The 26,812-nt window shown below is 29.4% G+C and overlaps 1 long non-coding RNA gene across 2 annotated transcripts; it reads left to right on the top strand.

Annotated features, from left to right (window-relative positions):
- Positions 1-16,899: 16,899 nt before the first annotated feature.
- Positions 16,900-26,495, top strand: LOC121114971 (uncharacterized). 2 transcript variants are annotated; one of them, XR_005863389.2, is made up of 5 exons: positions 16,900-17,069; positions 17,921-18,095; positions 18,372-18,499; positions 24,304-24,735; positions 25,803-26,495. It is a non-coding gene; the product is annotated as an uncharacterized lncRNA (long non-coding RNA). The 2 variants fall into 2 exon arrangements; XR_005863388.2 differs by lacking the exons at positions 16,900-17,069; positions 17,921-18,095 and having other exon boundaries at positions 18,351-18,499.
- Positions 26,496-26,812: the final 317 nt, after the last annotated feature.

Genomic DNA, 26,812 nt, shown 5'->3' with positions numbered 1-26,812 from the left:
TTTCATTTGTCTTATTCGTAAAAAAAATCTTACTCATAATTAGTGTTGTATCCGAAGATAAATAACTATCGAGTTTGAGTTTTTGAGCATTGAGTTTAATTAAGTTAGAGTAAAGCTTTCATGCAAAGAATTATATTTTTTGACGGAATTGATCAAATCTTAGTTGTTCATCAATTGTTTTAGTTTGACTAATTAAATAACGTATTCAATTTTTATAAAAATTAAAACTATGTAATTTTATAAAATATTTATTTGCATAACGGAAAATTATTCCAAAAAGTTGTTTCTATTTAATCACAACAGAGCATACATTAAACTAACATAGGTTGTCATATTGTAAAGTTGTTAATATTTCAGCTGCATGATGACTACCAATTATATTTATTATTTTTGATATCATTTTGATTTTTGGAGTAAGATTAATCTTAAGTCTAATATTCTTAATTTTTTTAATTCTAGTTTGAGTTCATTCGAGTTTTTTAAACAATATTTAAGGTGAGTTTGATAAATTTTCAGAAAATTGTCGACTTTACTTAAGTGGTGTTTTTTTTTTTTTTTTTTTTTCGAGTTTGAGTAATACTTATAAACACTAATCCATTAAATCATTTGAAATGACAGTTCTTAGGTTGTGTCTATGAGAAGAGACATAAAAGTTATAAAAATACTAGACTCAGTTATAAAATATGTGAAACCTGATAGCTGCCATATTATCAGAGCAAGAAGAGAAGAGATATGAACTATGAAGATGATATTTGGACATGAACTGGAGTAATAAGGAAACTGTGATGGAAATATCAGGAGATAATAATTAAACCTTAATTATTTAATGACGTTCATTCCCAGTTTACAAAATCAGCAGGTGTCAGAAAAAATGACTTTCACATGTGAGGTTATGTTTAGACTTTAACACTCCGATGTTACAGATTTACAAAAATTAGTACTTTTTTTTATGTACAAAAGAAAAGAAACTTTATATATATTTTTTAGAGAAATTTCGGATATTCTTTCGATTAGGCGCCCCTAAACTGTGAACGTACCTTCAGAATATATTTTACTGCCCAATAATCAATATTTTAAGTATGAATTTCATTCTAAAGAGATATTTAATTATATTTTTTTTAATTTGGCTATTCCTCATAAGTTTTGGCATCCCTAAAGATATTCAGTGCTGAAAAGACATGAGCTCCCAGCTCTCATGCTACTCTGTCATGGAGAGCAAATACTTTCTGTCAATAAACCAGATAATTGATTGAGGTTTCAAGCTGTTTATATACTAAAATGTCCATTTCATCCAAACTTATGGATTACTTTAATTAACTAAAATTGATTAATACATATTTATTTTCTTTTTTGGGGATATTCATTTTTTGAAATTTTTTTTTTTAGGATTTACGTTTTTTGAAATTTTTTTTTAAAATTTATGTTTTTTAAGGTCGTCGTAATAAAGAAACATTGAAGATATGCCATTCAATACTAGCATAATCATATCAAAACCGTAATCAGGGTTTTATTATTAGGAACAAGGCTGGTTTTAGGATGAGTGGGGTCTAGGATACAAATCATAAAATTTCATTTTTCAGAAAATTAAAAAAATGGGATACTTATGAAAATTTTGTTAATATTTCAGGAATGACTTTTTTTCGTATTTTTTAGAAAATGCCTAATCTTCTTATGGGCTTTTTGAATAAATTGTGTCTATATTTAATTATGTTTGTTATGGAAAAAAAATATTTACTAATTTATAAAAATGTTTACAAATTATGTCCAGCGTGGAACTCCCAGTTAAGAGCAGAGTTTTGGGCAATCAGAGCTCCCCCCCAAAAAAAAGACAAAACAAATTGAAAAATTGCTCACGAAATTAATAATGTCGACAAACAAAAATTGTTCTTTAAAAATTAATAAAAACAGAAAGGAAAATTGTTTTTTTGTGAAAATTTAATACAATCATTAAATTTGTCTCTGGTGGACGAAATATTACAATAAACGAGATGAAATGTGACAAACTATGGCGAAAAAAATTGGAATAATTGCTTTCAAAACTAACACTGGAACAAAACTATTAGTCAAATGGGTGAACATGGACCTCTTGATTTATCTTGTTCAAATTAATTTGTAGAGGAAAATGTGTTTTTTTTGCCCGCTAGAGACGCTCAGAATGCCATAAATTTTGTTGTATAAGTAGCTATACAGTATAAACCCTGCAATAATTTCTCCTTTATATTAAACTAACAAAGTAAATTCTGCGTAGAGAAAAAAAAAAGAAATTTAAGGAAAGAGTGAATATAAATATCATATGGAAAGTGATCATTTTCTCAGCTCTCTGAGTGGCTTAAAATTGTCAACCATAGATTTTTCCCAATTTGGAGCATATTTTATGGACAAAATTGAATTCCTTTCCAATGAGCTTCTTCATATATATTTCATCATAAATGCTACCTCGATGCAGTGAGTTTTTCACTTATTTTTTTTTTAATTTCACGCAGAATCATTGATGTCCACTCTTTCCCTAAAAGACGCCGACTTTATTGTATCTCGCAACATTTTTTCCAAAAAGAAACAGAAAAAAGACCAAAAATCAGTAAGTAGTTCGCTAATTAATAATAATTTTTTTTTTTTTTTTTTTTTTGGGGGAGCTCTGATTGCTCAAAACTCTGCTCTTAACAGAATTAAAAAAAAATTTAAAAAAAAAAATGAAAATATATTTTTTTTTAAATATTCTCAAATATATACAAAAATTGACAACAATTTAAAAAAAATTTCAATAATCCACGATTCTTAAAAAAAAACTCAAAAATTAAATATCCAATATAATATTTTTTGAAAAAAAAATTCAACTATTAAATTTTTTGGACAAAAATTCATATTTGTTCAAAAGAAAAGAAAATTCAAAAATTAAATATCAAATATATAATTTAAAAAATAAATCAAAAAATATATTTTTTGTAGAAAAATTTCAAAAATCAATAGTAGTTATTCTCAAAAAATTAAAACAAATTTCAAATATTAAATTGTTAGAAAAAAAAAATCGAATATTAGATTATTAAGTAAAAAGCAAACAATTTCAAGTTTTGGGGGGCTAAGGCCTCTCCAGCCTACTTCCTGTTGATGCTCCTGCAATAATTGTTCACAGCTTAACAAAAGCTAATTACTTGTATAATTCAATCAATCAACGTTCAAAAACTGATTAAGGCAGAAGAAGCAGAAATATCGACAGCCGACAAGAAAATACTTAGTAATAGTTAGAATTAGCGAGATAACAAAGTGCCTAAAGTATTTTACTCTGTTGTAGCTTCAAAAAAATATATTGTACGGGGAAGTACAAATGAATATATTTATGGTAAACTGCGCATTTTGCCACAAAGTTGCTATAAAACAAAGTCTTTGTTTTATAGCACTGATCTATCTAATCAACATAATATTTAATTCAAATTAAAGAAATTATTATTGACCTTTCTTTTCTTATAAATAAATCATCAATAGTAGGTATTTTTTTCTTATATTGTATTTGATTTGTATCTTTACTTGTTAAGTTCATTCTGATAAACTACATAATATAAGATTTCCATCTTCGACAATGCCTTTTCTATTATATATGTATATTCTATTATTAGATAAAATAACAAAAGCCATAGTTTTTGATGTTGTATATATGCATAATACAATTCAGCACTCAACTAAATGAAAAAAAAAAAAAATCCTCACTGCATTGGACATACTCAAACGTTATCGATTTTTGTAAGCCAAGCAGTGTACATAAATAATGTCAATATCAAACTATCATATAAGAAGATTTGATAACTTAAAATGATTTAATTTTACAACTCCTGAGTGGTAGTATATATAAGGGAATCTACACATTGCTAAAATTTGCTTGTATCAATATTTACATTCAGTTTATGTCCAGAATCAAGATCCCTATATAGTAAAATACTTTGATTCTTAACCTTAAGTCCTGTATAAATCGTGTGGATTAGTACTTTTTTTTTAAATGAAAATTATATAAGCTTTGTTTTCTATTTAAACAAAATAGTTAATCTATTTCATTTCTCTAAATGTGTTTGTTAACTCCCAATCAAAAAGCATTCCTATACTATGGAAATACTCTTTGAAATATTTTCCTAATATTTTTCAAGTTATTCATTTTGAATGTATATAATACGAGTTAATTAGCGATGTGAAAAGTGTCCAAATCTTCAAGAACGTATTTTTTTTAAAAATGATATGTTAATAACTTGCAAGATATTTATCTTCAAAGCTATAAACAAAGTTGCAAAACAAAGACCCCGTAATTAAAACGACGTAACTTAAACTTATAAATCCCCAACAAACAATCAGTGTTACACTTTATACTTCGATGTTCCCTCCTAAAGATTGAAAGAATAATAGATAATAATAAAAAAACTATGTTCAGGTTGTCAACAACAGCAAAACTTGCACACTAAAAAATGTTTAGGGTTTATAACACTCATTATGGTTATCTCTGTCAGCAGATTTGTCGTCGCTTAAAGTAACCATATGCTTATGATATTCTCTCAGGCGTAGTTTTTACTCTAAATACGAGAGTAATTTTAAAAGTCCAAGAAATTGCACTACCGGGACGTATCGAGGTTATGTTAAGTTAGTAGCATCTCTTGGAAGAACACACACCAACAGTCAGCTAGATCGGTATATTTCTTTCTGTTTGGCATTTGTTTGAATCGAGGAAGTGGAGTAATTTTCAAAAAATGGACCAAAAATAATTTCTTGTGTTGATGAAACATTACTTTATGTAAGCCAAAACGCCTCAAGAAACTAAAAATAACTAGATAAACATTATGGAGGCTCTGTGCCTTCCATCAAGATAGTTAATTAGTGGTTTTAAAATTTTTGGAGCGGCCATATGGGGACAAGTGTCGCTGAACGTTCTGGACGCCCATTTGAGTTTAGTACTCCAGAAATCATTGATAAAATCCATGCGTGAGATTGCTAGTGCTGTAAACATCTCTACTTGGAACCCTATTTCCATTAATTTTGCCAGCACAACTTCTAAGTTGTGAGCTGGTGCATTGTTGATGGCTTTATTCTTAAAATAAATAATATTTACAGTAAATAGTATTTATAACGGAATAATATTTGCATTCAAGAACTTTCTGGACTAGAGAATTTCCGCTAGTGGGAATACATATAGTTACGAAACCAAATTTATTTTGGCAAACAAATGTACCTATTTTTTTACATTTTATTTTATTTACTAAAGAAACACATAAGGGATTATTAATTATAGTACATATAAGTGACATAAATTGGCCATGGTAAAATATGAATCATTTTCTAAGGCCAGTAGAAAAATAAGAGCCTATACTGGTTTGTTCAGATTTAAACTTTTGGTTTATTATGAGGGATGTCTGGGAATCATACAGTTTGTTAACTATCTGGAGGAAGTCAGCTCTTTGATCCTCTGGGATATTACATGCTTCATTGGCATATAGCAATATCTTTGATGCCATTTCCATCACTTTCTTGCTGGATGGGGACTTCAATGGCTTCTTTTTAGTAAGCTCTTCATTTGATTGATCTTCTGGTGCTGTGCTTGGACCTAACTCTAAATTTTTCTAAATTCTAAACAATTTTCTCAATAAACTTTATGTGTACACTTCATATAAATATTTCTAAAATTAAACAAGAAGCTCATGGGTTGCTGAATCAAATTATCTGAATTAACACTAGTTGATGCCAACCTAGATACATAACTATATTGTGTTTATGCATCTCATGTGGTGGTTCTATATATACATTTGTACTTAAAATTACTCTTCTGGCAAGACTTCATTTCCGTAATCGAATGTCATTTTGACCATTTTGTACCTCAAAAAGTCTTTCAGATTACAGATAAAGGAATTTCCGTTGTACAGAATTAAAATTGATATAAAAAAAACGTCAAATAATTTAATGCAGGAGAATCTCTTCCATGTAACGGAATTTCCGTTTCAGAGAATTCCGTAGTTTGGAATATTTACTGTATATGTACATTATATTATGTGCCTTCCCTCAATAAATTTTGATATTTTTATGAGCTAACTTAATAAAAGAAATGAATGAATGAAATGAGCACTTATAATTTACAAAAAATATATATATTTATATTTGAAAGAATTAAAATCAAATGAAAAATTGGCATTTTAACATTTTATTTTGATTATATGGTAAAAACGGAAAATATCCACCTTATTTTAAGAATACCAACATTTATTAAATGTACATGGTTAAAATACAAATGCTTATAAGAAAAGCATTTCAATGCAAGAAAGAAAGCCCCCAAAAAATAACAATTTATTCCCTTAGCTTTTCTTATAAAAACATTTTATTATATTTTTTGTACAAAATATGATTACATTTCTATTCTTCAACTAATTATTAACTATCTTCCATTTTTATTGATAAGTTATCATGTTAATCATTTGGAGCTCCGTAAATTGAATTTAAATATTGCAAAAATTCTTAATCACAATTTGAGAAGAGTATATGAGAGATTATATTTAAAAGGCCAATGCAGATTCAAATAAAGTATCATAAATTAAACAAAGAACTAAACTATATATAAATTATGAAGTATCTTAATCTTTCACAGAAATTTGAATATAAAGACTATAATTGGCCTAAAAATGTCTTTAGATTTGTTTATATTGATATGGTAAGAGTAGTCATTTGGAATTTCTCTTTTATTGATTTTTAATTTCAAGATTTCTTTAGTGTTGACGGACTACATTTATAATTACAAATCATAATGAGGCTATATTAAAAAATCATAAAAATGATTTAAAAATTTACTTCAAATTTATCATATCAAAGTTCAAAATGAAAAGGAATATCAACATGTTTAGAGTTGTATATAAATGACCTAAAACGGGTGAAATATTTATTCTAATTGGTTAACTGAGCAGTGCTTTTTTTTATATTTCCCAAACCTGTTATCATTATTCTTGAGAAAAGAACATCTAACATCCATGTGTTCATGCACGATGTAGAGTAGAAATTCCCAAACTCTTTTAATCTATAGACCGATTGCCGAATTTTTCTTTTCTGTATACCCCCTAATGAATTTTCTTAAAGTTAATAATTTTAAAAAATTTTGAAAGCTTACAAAGTGATTCTCACTTTGATAGTGTTTTTAATATATTTTGATCAATTGTAATAGAAAAGAAAAGAGATTTTTTTAATTGTAATACACATTAAGATTACAACGGAACAAATTAAATAATAAAAAGACATAAAACCCTACATAAAATTACAATAAAATAAGGATTTAAACATTAATGAAAAGAGTGAGTTTAATGCTCGCCGATATGTAGCACATCAAAAATAAAATAGGATTTAAAGTAACTCTATTAAACATTATTAACATTTATGCATAAATATGCAGAATATTTATTTATTATTAGAATTATGAACACAAAAATCTAATATGTCTATAACTTTATTTTGAAAATATAGACACATGACAGCTCTATATCAAGCACTAGGAGTCAAAATAAAACTTTTGGAACCAGTAACACCGAGGATTTGTTCTAAGTAGTTACAAGTAGACGAGGAGTTACAAGTAGTTCTTTGTTAGATTCTGAGTAGAATTGAGGATCCACATCGAAATATGACTTATTAGCGTTTACTTCCAGTAGTTAACAGATTTTTATTTATCTATTTTATTTAAGCAAAGCATAAAAAGGTCGACATATATTTAATGTTTATAAAATATAAAAATTATCATTCTTAATTTAAAATTCAATGATAATTTTTTTTTTAAATAACGTGACAGTGCAACGAAAAAAAAAGCAAAAAACATAATAAACTAAACTATAAATGTAATATATATATATTATATGTGTGACACAAAAAAAGAATTAAATAAAAATCGCTTGAGGTCAGCCTCAGTTCCCTGGTGAAAGCAAAAAGATTTTGTATTCCAAAGACTTACCGATCTGTAAAAAAAAAACTATGCTTAAAGATGTCAATCTTTGGTTTTGGTAGGTAAATAGTATTGACAGTTGAGAGTCTCGTTTTGTGGAAGAGATAGCCTTAATTGAGTATCCAGGGTGGGGGAGATAAAGTTATCTTTTTGTTTAAAATTCGGTGGAGCGCACTTATATCTTTAACAGCACGTCTATGAGACAAAGTGATGAGGCCTAGTCTTTTGATTTTGCATTAATAGATCTCATTACCTCCAAATGACGGAAAAAACGACCCAAACCTGGCTTATACCTTTTCTATGGACTTAATCAATTAGTTTTTTGAAGGATTCCAGATCTCAGATCCATACATTAAAATCTGGAGGACATAAAATTTGTAAAGTTTTACCATAATTGAAGGGTCACGAGTTTTGAAGATTCTTTTAATAATTCCCAAGTTTCGATTTTCCTTCATTATCATGTGGTGTATATTTCTCTTAAATTTTATATCACGAGAGATGTAAATTATTAAGTCTAAGTAACCATCTACCCCCTCAATACTAGGGTGGATGAACTCTTTTTTCGAGAAAGGAAGCAGGACAAATTTATTTACATTTAGAGGCATTTTCCAAGTATCACTCCAGTTTATAAATTTGGTATAGACATCACTGAGAAAAAGTTTAAATAAGAACAGATGATTTTTGTATCATCCAAATATAAAAATGTATCTTGTGAAAAATTATCCACTAAGTCGTTAATGTAAATGTCAAAGAGTGTGGATCAGGAACTAAGCCAAAGTAACAACCGACCTTTTATATCGATGTTAGACAATTTAAAGAGAAGTTCCCCGTGAGGGGCTTTATCGAAGGTCTTACTAAAATCAAATTATATAACAACACAGTCAAACTTACAGTTACGACGACTGACGAAAACATCCCAGAAAGAAATTAGATTCAAGACATACGATATATTAGGACGGAATGCGTGTTGCCTACTAGAAATAAGTTTATTACTCTCAAAGAATGATTGTAGCTTCAAATTAATGATCCACTCCATTTGTTTACCAACATGGCCTGTAAGGGATATAGGTCTGTGATTAAAAGCATGAAGAGGATCTCCATACATAAAGATGTGAACTACATTGGTTATTTTCCAATCATTTGGCACATATCCACTTTGAAAAGAAAGATTAAAGAGAGGAAGATAGAGGGAAGGCAACACTTTTAACAACTCTTTTAGCAAAGTTGATTATATCGACAAGGAAACCGTCTGAAATTATCCCAAGAACATCGTTTTAAAGAGACAAGTCGTTTAATTTCCTTATCCTTTTTATCGTGATTAATATTATGCACCTGCCATGGGATATAGCTACTAACAAGCTCAGTGCACGTATTTCTTATTAATGTCCAGGCAGTATCAACATTGTTTGGGTGGTGGGAAGAGGTAAAATGTCCAGCCCGGTCAATTGTACGAAGTATTTTATTCATTGAGAGATAGTCACCCCTAGTAAGATCCTCTAGAACTGTTATTTTTTTTTATAAACGACAGTTTTAGTGGTGGAAATTAAGATTGGATAATGATCGGAAGTATTAATATAATTCAACACTCCAGTTTTACCAATAGAATTGGAGGAGGAGAGCACCAGATCCAGAATATTGGCCCAAGAGTGAGTAGCTTCACTGACTTTTTTTTGCAGGAAAAGATCTTGAACGACTTCTATTTACAGCCTACTAGTACTACTAAGAGGGGATCCAAGATGTCTAATCAGTATTATGAAGATTGAAGTACCCACAGATGATTGCGTCAGAACGAGTTGATCTTAGATAAGTAAAAATTAATTGGTTTTCATTATGCTGGTACTAAGAGATCGATATATAGAAAGGATTCTATGATTATCACATTGCATTTCGCATATTTGGAAGTTGACTTCAGAGATTTCTCTAACTGAAGAAAAGCTGAGATCTTCAGAGCAAAATACCGCCACTCCACCTCCCCTTTTCTTGAACCTATTAAGCGATCCGCGCAGGAGATAAGGTTGTAATTAGTTCAGACAATTTCGCAGTTGCTATGATCATGAAGCCACGTTTATGTTATACAAATATTTGCTGGCTTGAAGTCGTCAATAATACATCTTAAAAGTTATAATTTATTAAAAATACTTTTTATGTTGATATAAAATATACTTAATTTTTTTCTGGGGACAATCTGGAGACTTCCTGATCTTCTCCTTTAAAAACCAAAACCCATTCTCCCTGTGAGAGAATTCCAGGACCTCAGTGGCTTATGTAGAAAAGGCAAGTCTTCGCAGAGCTCTAAGGATTTTTTTTCGCGAAAATAATCTAATGGAGTATGAGTTTTGTTTACTTAATGGTAGTTTTGCTTAAATTTGATTCTTCCCTTTTAAATAGAAAAGCCTTTATAACTGAACTAATCAAATTAAATCAATAAAAAACAGTATAAGTCGGGGTTTTCAACTCTTATTGATCTAAATAGTTCTTATATTGATTTCCAACAAGTATGGAGTGGATGTTTTAGGATTGATATAGCTAAATCAGGTAGCAGATATATAGTCATCTTCATCGAAAGAAAAAATTCGAAAATATATTTTTTTTATCAAGTTTCTTTATACATATTTATCGATAAAAGATATTGAATGTCGAACTCATAAATTAACGTATGTGATGAAGTAAGCATATCCAAAGAAAAAATATTTACTGACATATACCTAGGAATATTTTATGGATGCACATTTTTTTTTCTTTCCTTTCCTTTTTTTTATTATTATTGAATTGTTTGCAAATAAATATATACGTAAATATTAAATGAATTTATATTCGAACTAGTAGATAAAATACTCTCCTTAAGTCTACACTATTTTATTGATTATTTCGATTTAATAATATTTTAAATACAGGGGTATTGAAGAACAGGGAGGTAGTTCTCAAAATTGATCTTAGTTTTGCCTTTAGGTCAATTTTTGAACGGTTCAGACGACTCAAATTCTTGGTCCACCGTATTGTCACCAATAAGTTTGGTGTTCATTTTCTTTTCTTTTCGATGATGAATTTCCTGATATTTTTATTCTTGACTTTTACAGATTTAATTGGTGTAAAAATGTGGTTGGGAGACCTTGCTGTACAAAATTTGCAACAAGAGGGACTTCTACTTCCTAGTGTTACAACGCTTAGTAAAAATTACTAAATGTATATCAAATCTATAAACCAAGTGGAGAAACGTGCCTGTTGGATTGAGTAGAATATTTGACTACCTGATTTTTTTTCCCCTATCAATTTCATTTTTTATGAAACCACAGTGACAGAGGATGTATGCAATTTTTCCTTCCCTCCCCAGGTTTCACCTTCTTAATTCAATTAAAAGGATGAAGTTATGGGTGCGGCCTAGTTAGTTTCGAGTAGTATTCAACACCTCTAGCGGATAATTTTTTTTTTGTTTTGCATAGAACACTACATTAGACAAACATTGATCACGCAATCTTCGTTTGGTTACTTTGTTTACAACTTTGCTATATATCATTGTTCAAATGCTAAGCAAAAAGCTACTAACTATATGCTCACAATTAAATGCCAAATTTGCTTAAAAATTATTTATGAATGATGCTATAACTTATTACCTAAATAATATATTGTATTTATACGATACAATAATATGAACGTACTACAAGCTGAGGATTATAATAAGGGAAGTTATAGGGAAAAAATATTGTTTGAAAGCCAATTACTAAAAAACAGAATGAATAAAAACTACCTAGGTAGGCTGATCATATATTTTAGCATGTAATAATAAAAATTTGTTTTAAATTCTTCTCCCTCCTAGTCTCCGAAGAAGTTTACTGCAATGTTGGATAGTAATACGATATTTATTAATATATTAATGTAATAGTATTACTTTTGTTCTAGAACTAACCTCCCGTATGAAAAATAACCTCTCTTATACAAATTCCCAGAGGACAACACCCCTTGAGATAAAAAGCTGATGGACAAAGAAATAACCAACTTCACTTAGATATTCCGTCACTCTTTAGATGAAATAATGATCATTAATCATTTTAAAGCTCTTGTAGATAATAAAGAAAAGAGATTAAACCCCCTTAACAATAGGTTTACTGAGAAAATGAATCATAGCAAACGAAAATAGCTGATTATACATTCAAAAGATTGAATTAGTATAATGCAGTCTTTTTCGGTTAACAAATAGTGGAACTAGGGTACTGACGCATTTTGATATAATACTACATTGCGTGAGTAGTTTTGTCGAAAAAAATAAATACTTGATGACGATTCGATTGCTTAGAAATGGAATACATAGAGTGATGATGTGAAGAGGTAGTTGACGCCGTCAAAAATAGAAAAATATGAAATGTACAATTTAAAAAAAAGATCTATTTAAAAAATATGCATTTCCAAGGTTTTTTGATCCATTTATTTTATTTTTTAAGTGATCCCGTGTTGAAATATTAAAATTGTCTACCCCTTTTGAATCAATGGCTTTATTGTTTCGATCGTGGTATCTCATTTCCAAGGAAGGAGTCCAGTCTACTCCATATGATGCCTGGTAGTTTTCCTCAGCTAAATTATCCTCCTGTCGTCCATCGAGGAATTTGGAATCCGAATTCGAACATCTATTGAGATGGATGATCAAGTTAGAAGTATCTTCCTTCAATTACCTTGATCTTCCTTTTATGGGGCAAGACGTCATTAAATTGGCGTTGTAATCGAAAAAAATATGATGATAATGTTAACTATTTGCAAGTTCAGCCCTATATAAAATGACATAACTTAAAAATAGAACAAAAATCCTTGGCGATGCATATTTTTAGAATAGTTCTTTTTTTGAATTATACATTGAATATTTCTCTATAATATAAGCTATGATATTCCTCATAGCTAATTTCAAGTAATTTTTATAAATAAAATATAAGGCTCTAAAGAAGAGTGCCGTTTTTCATCCTTTTTCAGCTTAAAAATGGAAATATATCGAATTCAGAACGAGATACTGAATCAATAAAAACACTTTTACATAAGTTTTATTACTTCTACCTTTAATTTGTTGATTATTTTAAGGGTGAAAAATGACTCTGAACGACAATAGAACCGAATTACTATAATCCCATATATTCCCAAATTCGGATGACTAATAGAAAAAGTGAGATCAATTTTAGATTCTGCGATCATAGACAAATTCGATTATTGTCTTCAATTCATTTGTACAAAATTTTCCTCCGCCCCCTAATTGTTCCCCTGTGTTATATATCATAATTGTATTAACAAATGTTTCTGCGATAACTTTATCATATTTTTCTAAATATCATAGTTTCTGGTTAATTGGCAACCATTTAATTAATCATTGGTAGGAAATGAATGCAACAGAAAGAAGGAGAACGAAAACAACAAATGGTTTAATTCAATTAACAAAATAGTAGTTTTTTTTTTGTTTTTTTTGCATTTTGTATATTTTGTTTGCAATCAATTGTATTATCAAGAATGCAAAACAATTTTAATGCCAATAAGGAAATTGCTTTTTATTACGTAGCTTTATTGAAGCACAAATATTTCAACTACCCATTTAGCCTATGGACTATGTGTCTTTTAGTGCTGCTCAGTACTCCAGGTCTGTAGTGGAGCTGGGGTGGTACATACGCTTTTAAAACAGTACTATACTAAATTGATATTTGATTCAGTTCTTGCAAACGTCATTACGTCATAAATAAATTGACTTCCCAATGACGTAACTGCAATACTAATGGTTAATATTTACATACAAGTTCACTTAACATTAATAATATATTCATCGCTCAGGGTTATAATCAAAAAACAATTAATAGAAAATATATACAATGTATTAAAAAAGTAACTTAATGTATGGAACAGCGGTTCTTAACCTTTTTACATCTATATGCACGTTTGTCACTTAGTTTTATAAAAATCGTTCCCAAAATGATATTTTAATACTTTTTATATTAAACCAATTACACTTAAATTTATAATTAGATACAACAATAATACTTTCTGAAGGGGTGTCGATATTAAACATCAACTTCAGCTTGTATTAAAAAATAAATGCAAACTTTTCAAGGGATCAAAGGGGAATTCCCTCAATTTTAATAATCTTCCTAGAAATATTTAAAACATATAAATAACAAATACTCCTTAAAACATTATTAATTATCCAAATCTCTGAATTAAAGAATACTTTATTATTCTCAATTTATATCCGTGATTTGAAAATTTATAGTGGGGTTTTGAAGGTCTTAGACTGACCCAAATACTGATAAAATCCTATCTTCCATTTTGACAGACGGTGTATACATTGGTATATTTCAGAATTGCATAGTTAAGTTTTATAGTTGGTTAAGCTAACAATAAAGGATGTTTCATTTTTAAAATTGTGCCGCCAAATGAAATGACTATTCAATAGTTAATTATTCGCTTAACTTTTATTTAATTACATATTATAAATTATTTACGACATAATTATGCTACTTCACATATCCTTTGTGTGTGAATGGTTGTGCCAATTACATTGTATATAGTATATCCATAGATTAATTAGTCAATTTTCTGAATAAAAACAGTACCACATTGCATTAATTAATAGTAAAAAAAAGAATAAGCTATATTAACTGACATTTATATGCACACGCAACCTCTATTAAAAGTTCCGCTGAAATATATTATAAGAAGAAAAATATATGATAGTAATAGTCAGCAGATATATTTTATAATTACTAAACTAATTTATAACAAATGCAGGAACGTCTAAGCTGATGTCGAGTGCATATAATTTACTTATATTCAAACGTTGACAGAGAACGTCGTCTTGCAGCGTCATTCTACTAATATAAAAAAATTACTTTCTGTCAAGGGGACTATATATAAAAATGAGGTAACAAAAATTCTCTAAGGCAGTCTGGTTGGCGTTAGCTGACTCAGCAAACGTAGTGACGTCACTGTTGCGGCAGTTTAGATAATTTCATGTAAGTGAAGTGAACTAATTTGGATCTATTTAGCAAAAAGGGCATAATTTCGAGGTTCAAATTGTATTTGTGCCACGCTCTGTTGTCCCAATCCATGGGATGCCCAGTATTTTGCATTTCCTAAGAAAAAGTTGATACTCCAGCGTCTTTGAATCTCAGTCTGTAGGGGAACAGACCCAATTAATATTAAGAATATTCAATATTTGTGATAGGGATTCGTGCCATCACAGGAAACAATACTCACCCATCCCCAGTGGAAGCATTTAGAAGATTAAAAATAATTTTGATTGGAAAAAATCTTGTCTTAAGAAATCTAGCTGTTGAAGAGGAGTTAAATAATGAGGAGGGTGGTAAAATAGTTACGAAATCAATAGCGAGTCACTTCTTTTCGTCAAATATACAACAACAATATGAGCATGATGAGGATGAAATTGAACCATAGGAAATTGAAGAAGATTTTGGACTTCTTGAAGCTCTTGAAGCCGAAAAATTAATTATAGAAAATACAAAAGAATGATCTCATGTTTCCAATGATTGTTCAGATCAGGGTTTGGCTTATATTGCAGAAAAATTTAAGGACACTTATCCAAATCTAGGGAAAATACATTGTTATTGTCCGGAAAAACATTTCAAAGCTTTTCATTGTACCCATAAAGACGCAATTGACAAAAACCCAATTGTATTTGAAAGGCTGCATCATGGAAAATTTCTTTCTCTATGGGCTGCATAATCATCTAGTTATATTTAATCGTAACTGGCCAAAAGAAGTCATCATATCCTTTGTGAAAACAAGAATTAGACTATATAACCTTAACAAAAAGCTCAAACGGAAGAACGCAAGTACTAATCTGAGAAAACTTAGACAGACTGGTCAATTTACAAATTAATATTTATTATTCATGTATGTATGTATGTTATATTGTGGGCCATTTTTCAAAAAAATATGTATACTATAATTTTACTTATTAGCAATCTTTTATTCACTACTCTTATATTATGTACTAAAACGACAAATTAGAGAATATACATAAAACATATGAGAATAAGCTAACATACAGATAGTTCATTATTATTAAAATATACTCAATGCAAATTAATATTAGTCTTTTTGATAATTCCTAAGTTTACCATTGTGTACTATAAATGATTTTTAAATATATTTTATTCACTTAATTTGTATTGCCTTACGATGAATTCAGTCTGGATTTTAAAATCATTACTTTAAAATTATATACATAGAACAGAGTGCTATGTGTATCAACAGTGACGTCATTAAATTTTCCTTCTTCTCTTGATAATGAAAAAAACAAAAGCGTAGAATTTCTTTGCTGCCTCACTTTTAAATATAGTCACTTTGACTTTCTATACTTTTTTCAGCTATCTATTTTTCTAATATTCATCCAAAGTGCCTTATTAGTAGATTTATAAAAATATGAACTTAATTGCAACCAGAACAGTGTTTTTTTTTTTTTCATTTTTCAAAAAATATATCATAATTATTTAATTCTTGAGGAGTGAATTTTATACCTATCTATAAGGTTAGTGTGCCTTGAAATACGGAGGATTTGTTGGGGAGTTATTACAGTAAGTCATTGTTGAACTCGGAGTAGAATTAAAGAATGATATTGTAGTAAATTATGTCAGAACACTGATATAAACCTTGGTGTTGACCTTCATTCCTTGCTTGAAGATGAAGGGAGGGATAACGTGACCCTCGTCGCTAACAACAACAAAAACCATAACTTTCTTTGGCTCCTTAGCCTTCATGATTCTGAAGACGTTATAAGGACTTTTTGTCAACAATCTATTGTTCCTCAAGTTATGCTTCTGGGGTTACTGAAGCTTTTCTTATCTGAGAAGAACCAAACAAAATCTTTCACGAGAGTCTTCGGTTTTAGCTTGATCAAAGCCTTGGTTACGGGTGACACTTTTCCTCCTGTTTGATGGGGTTAAATGTTTTCCCTTGTAACGTTCATAGTTGTGGTACAGTATGTTTTCATAAATGACACGATGGACAATTGAACGGAGTGCTACGTCGATGATGTCAGTGGTTGCATTCATCGATTGGTCGAGATTTATCTCATTTTATTGTTTATTTTCCTCAACAAAGAAATACTTCTTACGATTTTGGCCGCTTTCGGGTCACAAAGTTTCCGGTAAGTCATGTTCCGTGGGGTCTCACGATCCTTTTTGACACGCTTTTTGAATTTTAAACGGTACTATACTAAAACTAAATTAGAATCCGGTACTTGCAGCTGCACCACATCGTAAAAAAAATGCCTCGTCAATTACGCAAACTCTCCAATTTCTCATAATTTTCTTTTATAAAAAAGTTATATAATTTCTGAGGTAAACCTGCTACTTCCTCCCACCCACCCTCGCCAAAAATAAATATGCATACCTCCTGTGTAAGTGAATATCTACTGCATTTTTGTTTTATATTTTTATTTCCAAAAGTATTGAAAAGTACCAAAATATCGATACCTATATTGGTACTGGAACCGATACAAAAATATTGGCATGATGACAGCACTAGAACTTTTTTATATTATATTTATTTCATGACACGTCATAAGCTTTATTGTATCAAGAAACCTTTGTTACGAAAAGAAACTTAAAAAACAGGACAAAATCAGATGTCAGTTAGCCAATTCTTTCCCATTATGGGATTATAATTTAATAATTTTTCACAGCTTAACATGAGCTAATTTTAATTCAATCAATCAACGTTGTTCAGAACACTGATATAGGTAAAAGAAGGAGAAACATCGACAGCTGACAACAAATACTAAGAAATTTTTTGTGTTAGTGAAATAACACCATGATGAATGGCAATACAAAATTAGCTGTAGTTACAATGCTTAAACAATTCAACAATTTTTGAATTCCGTAATTAGGTTAACTTAACAAACACTAGTTACAAACAAGCTAGAATATTCAAAGATTGCAACTCTTTGCAAGGATTTTTGAATAAACAATGACTACATAATATTATTATTTCTTTTAGGTCATTACCCTATTTTCCTTCAAATACCGGTTGGTATTAGCCAGCTTCAAAAAGAGAAACAAAGACGAAAAAAACTTGGTTACCTTGCCACATTTGATAATAATAATATGTTCAAACTTTGTAAAGAAGGAAGAAATATCCGGAAATAAGCAAGAGAGAAACACGAATTTTTTGCGTAAGTTTGATAATATTTTTAACAATCACTTCGTCCAAAAACACTGCTTATCCTTGCAAATCAATGTAAAATTGGTTTCACAAGATTTGAGGTATCATATAGGTGTATGAAGCCATGTTATCCAACTTTTTTTTAAAAGAGTAACTTCTTAGGGACGCTCAGCTTTAAACGTATTATAATAAAGGAATGTTCCGAGCGCCCAATATATCCATAATATAAATTTAATTGTCTGCATTTTGAATTTAGTCATTTAATATCATACAACAATCTCTATAGGAATTTGAGAGAAACCATCGAATACGTAGATATTATTCATATTTTGTGAAGCGAAAGATAAACATTCGAATGATAAACAATCAAAACCGTATTTGGGACGCCAATGATTAGGATTTTAATCGATTAAAGTGAGTTTTGTTTCACGCAAGTAAAAATGCATCATAATATGTAGTTCAATTATTAATATTTAAAACATTAAACTAACTTTTGGTTGTATAATGTTTATATTAATAAATAAATATATCTGAAACTACGTTCAATTTTTTATAGTAGCCTTGTTTTCTATATTCCTACGTCAGGGGACATGACTCATTGATGTTGATTTACCATAGATAGCTTTTGATAAGTAAACACTTATTTTGTTCACATTTTCCTTCTTCTTTTTTGTTCAATTCTAATTTGAAATTGCTTTATTTATAAGATACTAGGATGTACCCGTATTATATTTATAAATACCGAGACAAACACTAATCATCTTCCTAATTCCCTTTTTTAATTCGTACGTTCTCCCTTTTTTTTTTTTTTTTTTTTTTTTTTTTGATTTTTAATTTTTTGGAACATTTTCGAAACTACAACCCAACCTTAAAAAAACTTTTTGAGACACGGGGAATCGATCTTGTTTTATGAAAAACCGTTTGTGAAACCTTGGTTATGCGTTTTATTGGTGGACGGACAAACATGTAGTGTTATATTATTTTATAGTAGACTAGGATCTACCCGTACTATATATTTTATTACGAATTATTTTATTATGCACATACTAAGAATACTAAGAGAAACTCGCTAATTCTCATCTTTCCCTCTATTACGAATTATTTTATTATACACATACTCATAAACTAAGAAAAACTTGCTACTCCGCAGACAAACATACAATTAATTATGAGTCGTAGTGGAGAGACATAATTGGGATAATTTGAGTGGAACTATTTCCATTGATTACTCAATTGGTCAAATTAAAGTGATGGTGTGGTTCTCCCGTTCAGTTATGGTTTTGATAACAATTTTTGAAGGTCTTGTCTAGGTCTCGAATCTTCAAATTATTGGTTTAATCTTGGACTTGCTGTCATAATGAAAACCAAATCACCAAGATTAAAATATAATTTTATTTTTCTTCGTCTTGTTTTGTATCCTTATTAGTCTTGGACAAATTGGTAATACCAACAAGACCATTGCTTGCTCAACTCACTAAATTCTTTAGAGTCTCCCCATGGAAAAGGTCTTTTATTATTGAAGGATTGTTAATTATCTCTAATTTTGTTTATAATTAATCTTTTCATTTATGGCATATTATTGGCAATAAAACAGTACTATTTTATGACCAGAGACAAAGGATATTTCCGTTGCATTTTTCACATAATATGATTAAAGGGGTTCAAGCTTTTTACATGGCGTACCACGTGAAAATGTATCAAGATCTTAAAGTACCACCATTATATAAATTTGAAACCTTTTTCAATAAATTAAAAAATCTCACTTGGCCCCTCCTCCACCTACAACCTTGAGGGAGTTGGCGTATCACAGTTTGAGAACCTGTGCAAGTGTACTCAATCCGAACCTTCTCAGTGTTGTAGCTGGATTCAAGGCTCCAGGAGGAGAAAATATAGTTAAATAATATTAATGTCCCTGGCAGCTGATTTTTGGGCCTGTTCATGCTTATCTAAATGAAACTTTAATTGGTCATAACCCAAGCTAACCTGTGCTGAAGCCCATAGTCCTGCAAGTTTAGGAGGGACTTGTGAACCGAAAATTTGTATTTTTTCACAATTGATCCCCTGGTAGGACATAAATATCTTTTCAGCCCCGGGGTCTATAACTAGGCTAATATTTCCCTGATCATAACAGTTGAGTAGCTCTCACTTAAAGGTACCACTATGAAGTATTGTATGTACCATTAGTTATCATATCTAAATAGAGGTATTCAAACATAATTTTCAGTCGCATTTTATATCCGTTAAAACAGGTTTTAGAATGCAGAAACATAGTACATATCTATAAAATTGGCCATGAAATAATAATAACAAGTAAATAATAAAGACCATTAGAAAATACATTTTGCATGAATTTATGTATGAAGAAGCAATATTTTCTCTTCTTAATCATCTTTGTGTATATTGAAAAAGCTTCATTCTGTAAAAAAAAGTAAATATTGCAAAAAAAAAAAACAAGATTTTTTTTTATTATCATGACAAAATGATAACAAAATATAACCAATCCGGGCCTATGTTTCAAAATAATTTCCTTTATCAAAAGAGAGATAAAAGGAAAACTTGGCGACTCCTTCTGCTGGTTGTACAACTTGCAATTTTTAAATGTATTATTATTTCATATTCGTTTCACTCTTCTTCCATGGTTGTAGTAGTACCATGGTTGGTTTATGCATACCATTTTTTATGCCTGATCATAGATACACTGTTTTCCTATACGTAAAAAAGAAGAAAAGAGGGAGGGGCATTTTTCCTTTACAATGTACTACTACATAAGTACTGCCATTTATATCAATATGAATTGACGTCATAGATTTAACCAACCATGTGTACAGTACATAGTATAACTAGTATATGTACATAAGTATAAAATCCCTTTTTTTATGTGTACACATTTTCTTTCCCAAATTATTTATTTATTTAAATATATTATGTACCTACAACCGATATTTAAAGAAATTTTAATGACTTAGGTATATATTATTAATTTAGTATTGTTTATGGATAGATATGTAATATCAAGGATAGACAAGAATCTAATTCATTGGCTGTTTTTACCCTGGTTCCATTTCAAGGGTTCAATACACTTATGCGTATGTATATATATCCAAGACACTTTTTACAAAAAGGTTGTTGACTCGTAGGTGAATAAAAGATGTGGAATATATTACTGTTATGATTGTTTATGTGTATTTCTAGGATGCCTAAATAAATTAGTTAAGTATAATTATTTTCTGTATAATAATTAAGGAAAAAGTTATTTTATTTTATACATAAATATATGTTGTTTTTATTACTTAAACCCCATGCCCAATATTATTTAACCTTAACTTTCAAACCTTTTTTTCTCCATTTTTTAACCTTGAAGTGATTTTGAATAAGCTTATTATTTTCATGTTTTTCCACATTCAAGGTTAATTGTATGATTGAAATTGTGGTAGTAAAGAAGTTCCTTGAATTTTTATTTTTTCATGATATCAGTCTCAAAATAAATACTTAATATTACTTAAAGACTAACTTCGTCTTTGTCAGTTATTTCCTCGGTTCTATGTACGTATAAGCCTATATTATCTAGATTGTCATAGACTTTGAATTTCCTCCTTACTTCTTTTTCCACAAATGAAGTATTTCAATAATATGTTTTGTAGTAATGTCCTTGAACTTGATTTGAATCTGGTGAACAACATTGATTTATAAACTATTATTTTTAATTTATTAGACCATATGCTGAAAAATGCAAAAAAAAGCAAAGAGAGAAACTTGATGATTATATATTTTTTTATTAGGGTAGTATCGATTTTCCTAAACGTTCTAAACTTACAAGTGATCCATACAGGGCATCATTTTCACTAATATTATTGTAAATTCCTCACACCAATACTTTTATTGTATCCTTTCAATAAAAAAATTAACTGAAAAAAGGACCCAAATGTGGGTATAGTTAGCCAATTCTTCCCACCTTTGGATTAACCAATAACTATTGAGAACTGTTCACATTCAAATTCAGGTTGAGAACTGTTCATATTCAAATTCAACCAATCAATGTTCAAACTCTGATAATAGGAAAATAAGCAGAAAATTCGAGAGTTGGCATCCAAATACAGTACAAATTTTTGTTTTAGTGGGTTAACACCGTTACCTATATCTGTTTACCCATTGAATTCGTTTATTAAAAAAATATATTTCAAGCAGGCGAATAGTTTGTATTTACCCTTCATTTAGGCCTAATTAAAGTTTTATTATTGATGATGATGCAATTTGCTTATATCTATCAGCGACGTCATTTAGCAAAGATTGTTTTATGGCAATGATTGTTTTTGCGTCCGATTTGGAAGCTTCCTACATATTCAGAACGTCATAAATTTCGGTACCGACACATCCCTAATTATTAAATCAGATACATAAATAATACTATTACACGTATAGTATTAAGACTGTATTTCATGACCTCGTTTATTATGACATCATATTTTTTTATATGGTGTCATAAACTGTTGATACATCATTAGTTATAAGTCGTATTACTATAATTAGGAACTCTTCAGTGAGCCTTGAGCAAGATTATAATAAAAAGATATAAATAACGAATCATATAATTATTTTTTGAGATTATAAAAATGTTTCAAAACTCAAAAGCTCAAAAAATATATGTAAATAAATAAAACCACAAGTACTATGTAGTTTCTACATGGTAACAGATTGATTTGATGATGATGAAATTGTTTTTGTGACTGCACCGGATTTTCAACATCGTATTAGTTCATAGTTAGCTATTCCATATACATTTGACGATGTTATAAACTTTAACACAAAGACCAGTTATTTGAATATAGTATATATATCGTCATATCTATTAATATAATCAATGGATCATTTCATTTTGTGGGTTTTTTACATACAAATAATAAAAAAATCCGTTAGAGACCGTTTCGAAAAATATGATAGCCACTGAATGGATTTCTACCCTGCTTAATGTATAATAGGGTGGGGTTTTTTTTCTTCGAATTTTGATTACGGCCAGGGATGCAAGAAAAAATGTAAATTGGCATGTGGACAGAAAATGACCTATGCAAAATTTCATTTTTCTAAGATGTCATATGTCACCTTACTATCATTGAAATGTATACTGTATTTGTTGTTTGAAGTCGATGTTTCTGCGAAAAATCCCCCCCCCCTCCCCATAATCAGTGTTTTGAACGTGGATTGGTTGAATAGAAATAACTCATGGTATTCTCTGAACAATTCCTAACAAGTACATCATAATGATTCCATAGTTGTCAAAAATAGGCTAACTACCAACTGATTTAAGACCTTTCCAACGTTTCTTTTCGTAGGAAAGGTTACGAGATACAATACCGTGCTGTAGATTTCACATCTGAGTCGAAGTTTAAAAAAACACAATTTTTATTCATTTAGTTAATAAAGATATATATAAATACACTATTCTCCTTTTTTGCTCCATAGGGAGGGATCTTTAGAAAGTAATTTTATTAACATTCTTTGTAGGTTAAAAAAGTGTCTATCATAATAATTTTATACGAAAAAAAGAATAAAGCTTTATTTATTGACTTAATATGTGATATGTGACCTAAAGATGTCATCGTAGCAGAGGCGGGGACTTGGACGACTCGACTTGACCAAACAATCAAAAACTTGTGACTTTACTTGGACTTGAAAGTTATTTTAATTTTTTCACTGCATATAAAGCCTCTTTAAAGTATCTTTTATTTTCTGAGGACTTGAACTGGACTCCAGTGCAAATATTCTAGGACTTTGACTTGCGATCAAAGATCTACGACTCGACTTGTACTTGCAAACTTTTCCCCAGCTCTGCATCGTAGAATAATTAAATTTTGCAGGATAGGGCTATTTTCCCACAACATAAAAAATACTTTTCCGCACTAGCCGGAATCGAAATTCGAAAAAAGTTGAAAAAATACATTCGCCCCAATGTATATATCATTACTTTTTGAGCCTTTTTAACATATGAATAATGTATATTGCTCTACTTTAATATCTAGGGATGATAATAAAGAGAAGAAGTATATTTTGTTCTGAATGGGTACCCAATATTTATTTTTACAGTTGATTCCTTCCTCCTATTAATAATAGATAATGTTATTTTTAGCATGGATATTAATACATTTTATATTGCTTTAATTGAAACAATAAAGCTGTATTTGGATTTAAAAAAATAATAATAAGTAATTTTTTTTAATACAAAGTGCAGGCTTGTGAGGCACACTCGCGATCCGCGGACCACCACTACAAATGAAAAAATAAGAATAAAAAAAAGAAAAACAACCACGGTCTCTTAGCCGTACTATTTAGTTGTATTTTAGAAGGCAACGGAGGCTAAGGGGGAGACTCGCGAACATAAAATAAATACTAGAAAAAAATTAAAAAAATATCTCTTTTGCTTCTTTTTGCGCCTGGGTGAAAGTTCTCGGGCATCATCATCGTAACTAACTATTAAATCCTGAAAAAGGTTGTGATTTCAAATGTGCATCAAGTTGTGTGTATTATAATTATAGTTTAAGACGCTCATGTGAAAAACAAAACCAACGAAAGATCTCTCCTTAATAAGAGTATCCGTCACAGAACCTCCTTTTAAAATTCACCCAGTTGCATAACTAATTACATCTGACATTATCAAGGTATTTAATTCTTGTGGCTGTAAAGGCTGATTTCTTTTTTTTCTTCTTCTTTTTCTTTCTTTCTCCCTTTTTCCTTTTTCCTTTTTATTGAATGGACACTAAAAAGCGACATCTATGTGGAAACATCATCTTTAAATTAAGTGTATTAATAATATAATAATTAATAATAATCACCAAATCATTAATTATGGAATGGTAGTTATTATTATTCAAATATACACTTGTTGACTTAAAGGGAAAGGTAAATTTTCATAATATATCAATGAGTTTATTTCGTCTTGTTGAAAACATTCATGGACTTTTAATTGACTATTTCTTATAATAATATATGCTTCACAGATCAAGTAAAATTAATATAACAGTAAATTCCACGATATATTAGGCCACCCTTGTATATAATATATTCCATGTACATATATTTTCCCGATTGACAACAACAAGTGTTTAGAATTCCAAATCTTTTTAAACCGGTTTTTTGTCTCTAACAGATAAAATTATTTTATTCTTAATGTTTTATACGAAAAAATTGATGTGCGTATAATTGGAAATAATATGATATGAATCCTACTTTTTGATATTATTTTACTTTTTTACAAATCTGTGTACACTAAACCTTTCTCGAGATTTTGTATACAAGTCATATGATAATAATTAACATCATATGTATGTACAAATATATGTTATGCCCTTCAGAAAAATGTACTAGTACATTTTTTAGATATGATTGAGTTAAAAAAAATTTACGAAATAATATTTTGGTATGTACATACACAAATAGATAGATTCAAGGTCAAGCAAAGAAACTCAGTTTTTACTTTCTTTTGGCGTTATTGATAAATTTAATGTATGTTTAGTACAAGGTTGTGGAGTGGGGAGTAACGGGTGTTCAAAGTGTGATTAAGTTCAAACTTTAAATAGTGAGCAATTTCCCTACTAATCCCATAGCACCGATGATGATTGTCATAAAGTATCCTCAAGTGTCAATATATTTTGTTTCTTTCCTTTGATTCTCTTTTACCATCATGTGATAAATTATAATTGATTAATTAAACCTTTTCTCTTTATAGAATGTACACAGTTACCGGCTCATTTTACGAGTTTGCCAAGGATGGAATACTTTCCCTCATTTGGTCTAATTTATTCAAGCCTGGACTTAAAAATTTGTCACAACGATCACGATTTGCACCCATGATCATAGATCCAGCTGCTCCCATTCAACGTCAACCTATGATGAGACAAAGAAATCGCTCTGAATCTCCACCCAGGCGACGAGCAGCTCTTCGAAGACATCGTGGATAATTTTTTTAATTAATTAATTGTACCTTGTACTCTTCATCGTCATCATTATCAACTTCTTTTTACTACTATCATCATCATTATCATGTTTACCAAAATGCATATATTTGATACACTATACATCATTTTTGTTTTGTTTTAATATTTATATACTGCTTTTTTTTTTGAGAAAAAAATCATTTATTCAATTATTAGAGATTTTGATTATTATAACTATTTTTATATTATTATCTATGTGCGTGTATGTACCATGGGAAAAATTAAGAAATCATTTTTTATAAAAACCCTCGTCTTTCTTTCATAACTTCCCAACAGTTCTCATTAATTATAATTATTATTATTATTATCATTATTTTTGTATTAATATGAGTGTGATATTGGAATTATAAATATTAGTATTTATATATTTAAATTTAAAAAAAAAATACGGAAATATACTGAAAAATAGCAAGTTACGAATCTTATCTCTATATACTCTTATTATTGTATTTATATCAGTGTTATAAAGTCCAATCTGCTCAAATTTCACAAATGCAGTTATCACTACTAAATTCAAGTTCAGCTTATTCTGAATAGTATGTAAAAAAATATCCTTTTACCAAATGTCCTAACTGTCAAATCAACAAGTTATTTAAAAATATTTTGCCTCTCCTGAGTCATTTTCAAATGTCAAGATAGGATATTTTTATTCCCAAGATGAATTATGAAGTATTACTTAAAATAAGTTTTTGGGAGCTTTAAAATGTGAAAACTTGGAACTTTAATTAATCCCCCCCCCCCC

Source organism: Lepeophtheirus salmonis, chromosome 3 (assembly GCF_016086655.4).
Source record: "Lepeophtheirus salmonis chromosome 3, UVic_Lsal_1.4, whole genome shotgun sequence".
NCBI classification, from domain to species: Eukaryota; Metazoa; Arthropoda; class Copepoda; order Siphonostomatoida; family Caligidae; genus Lepeophtheirus; species Lepeophtheirus salmonis.
The sequence above is the reverse complement of the archived record's forward strand: the minus strand, read 5'-3'. Positions and strand labels throughout refer to the sequence as shown.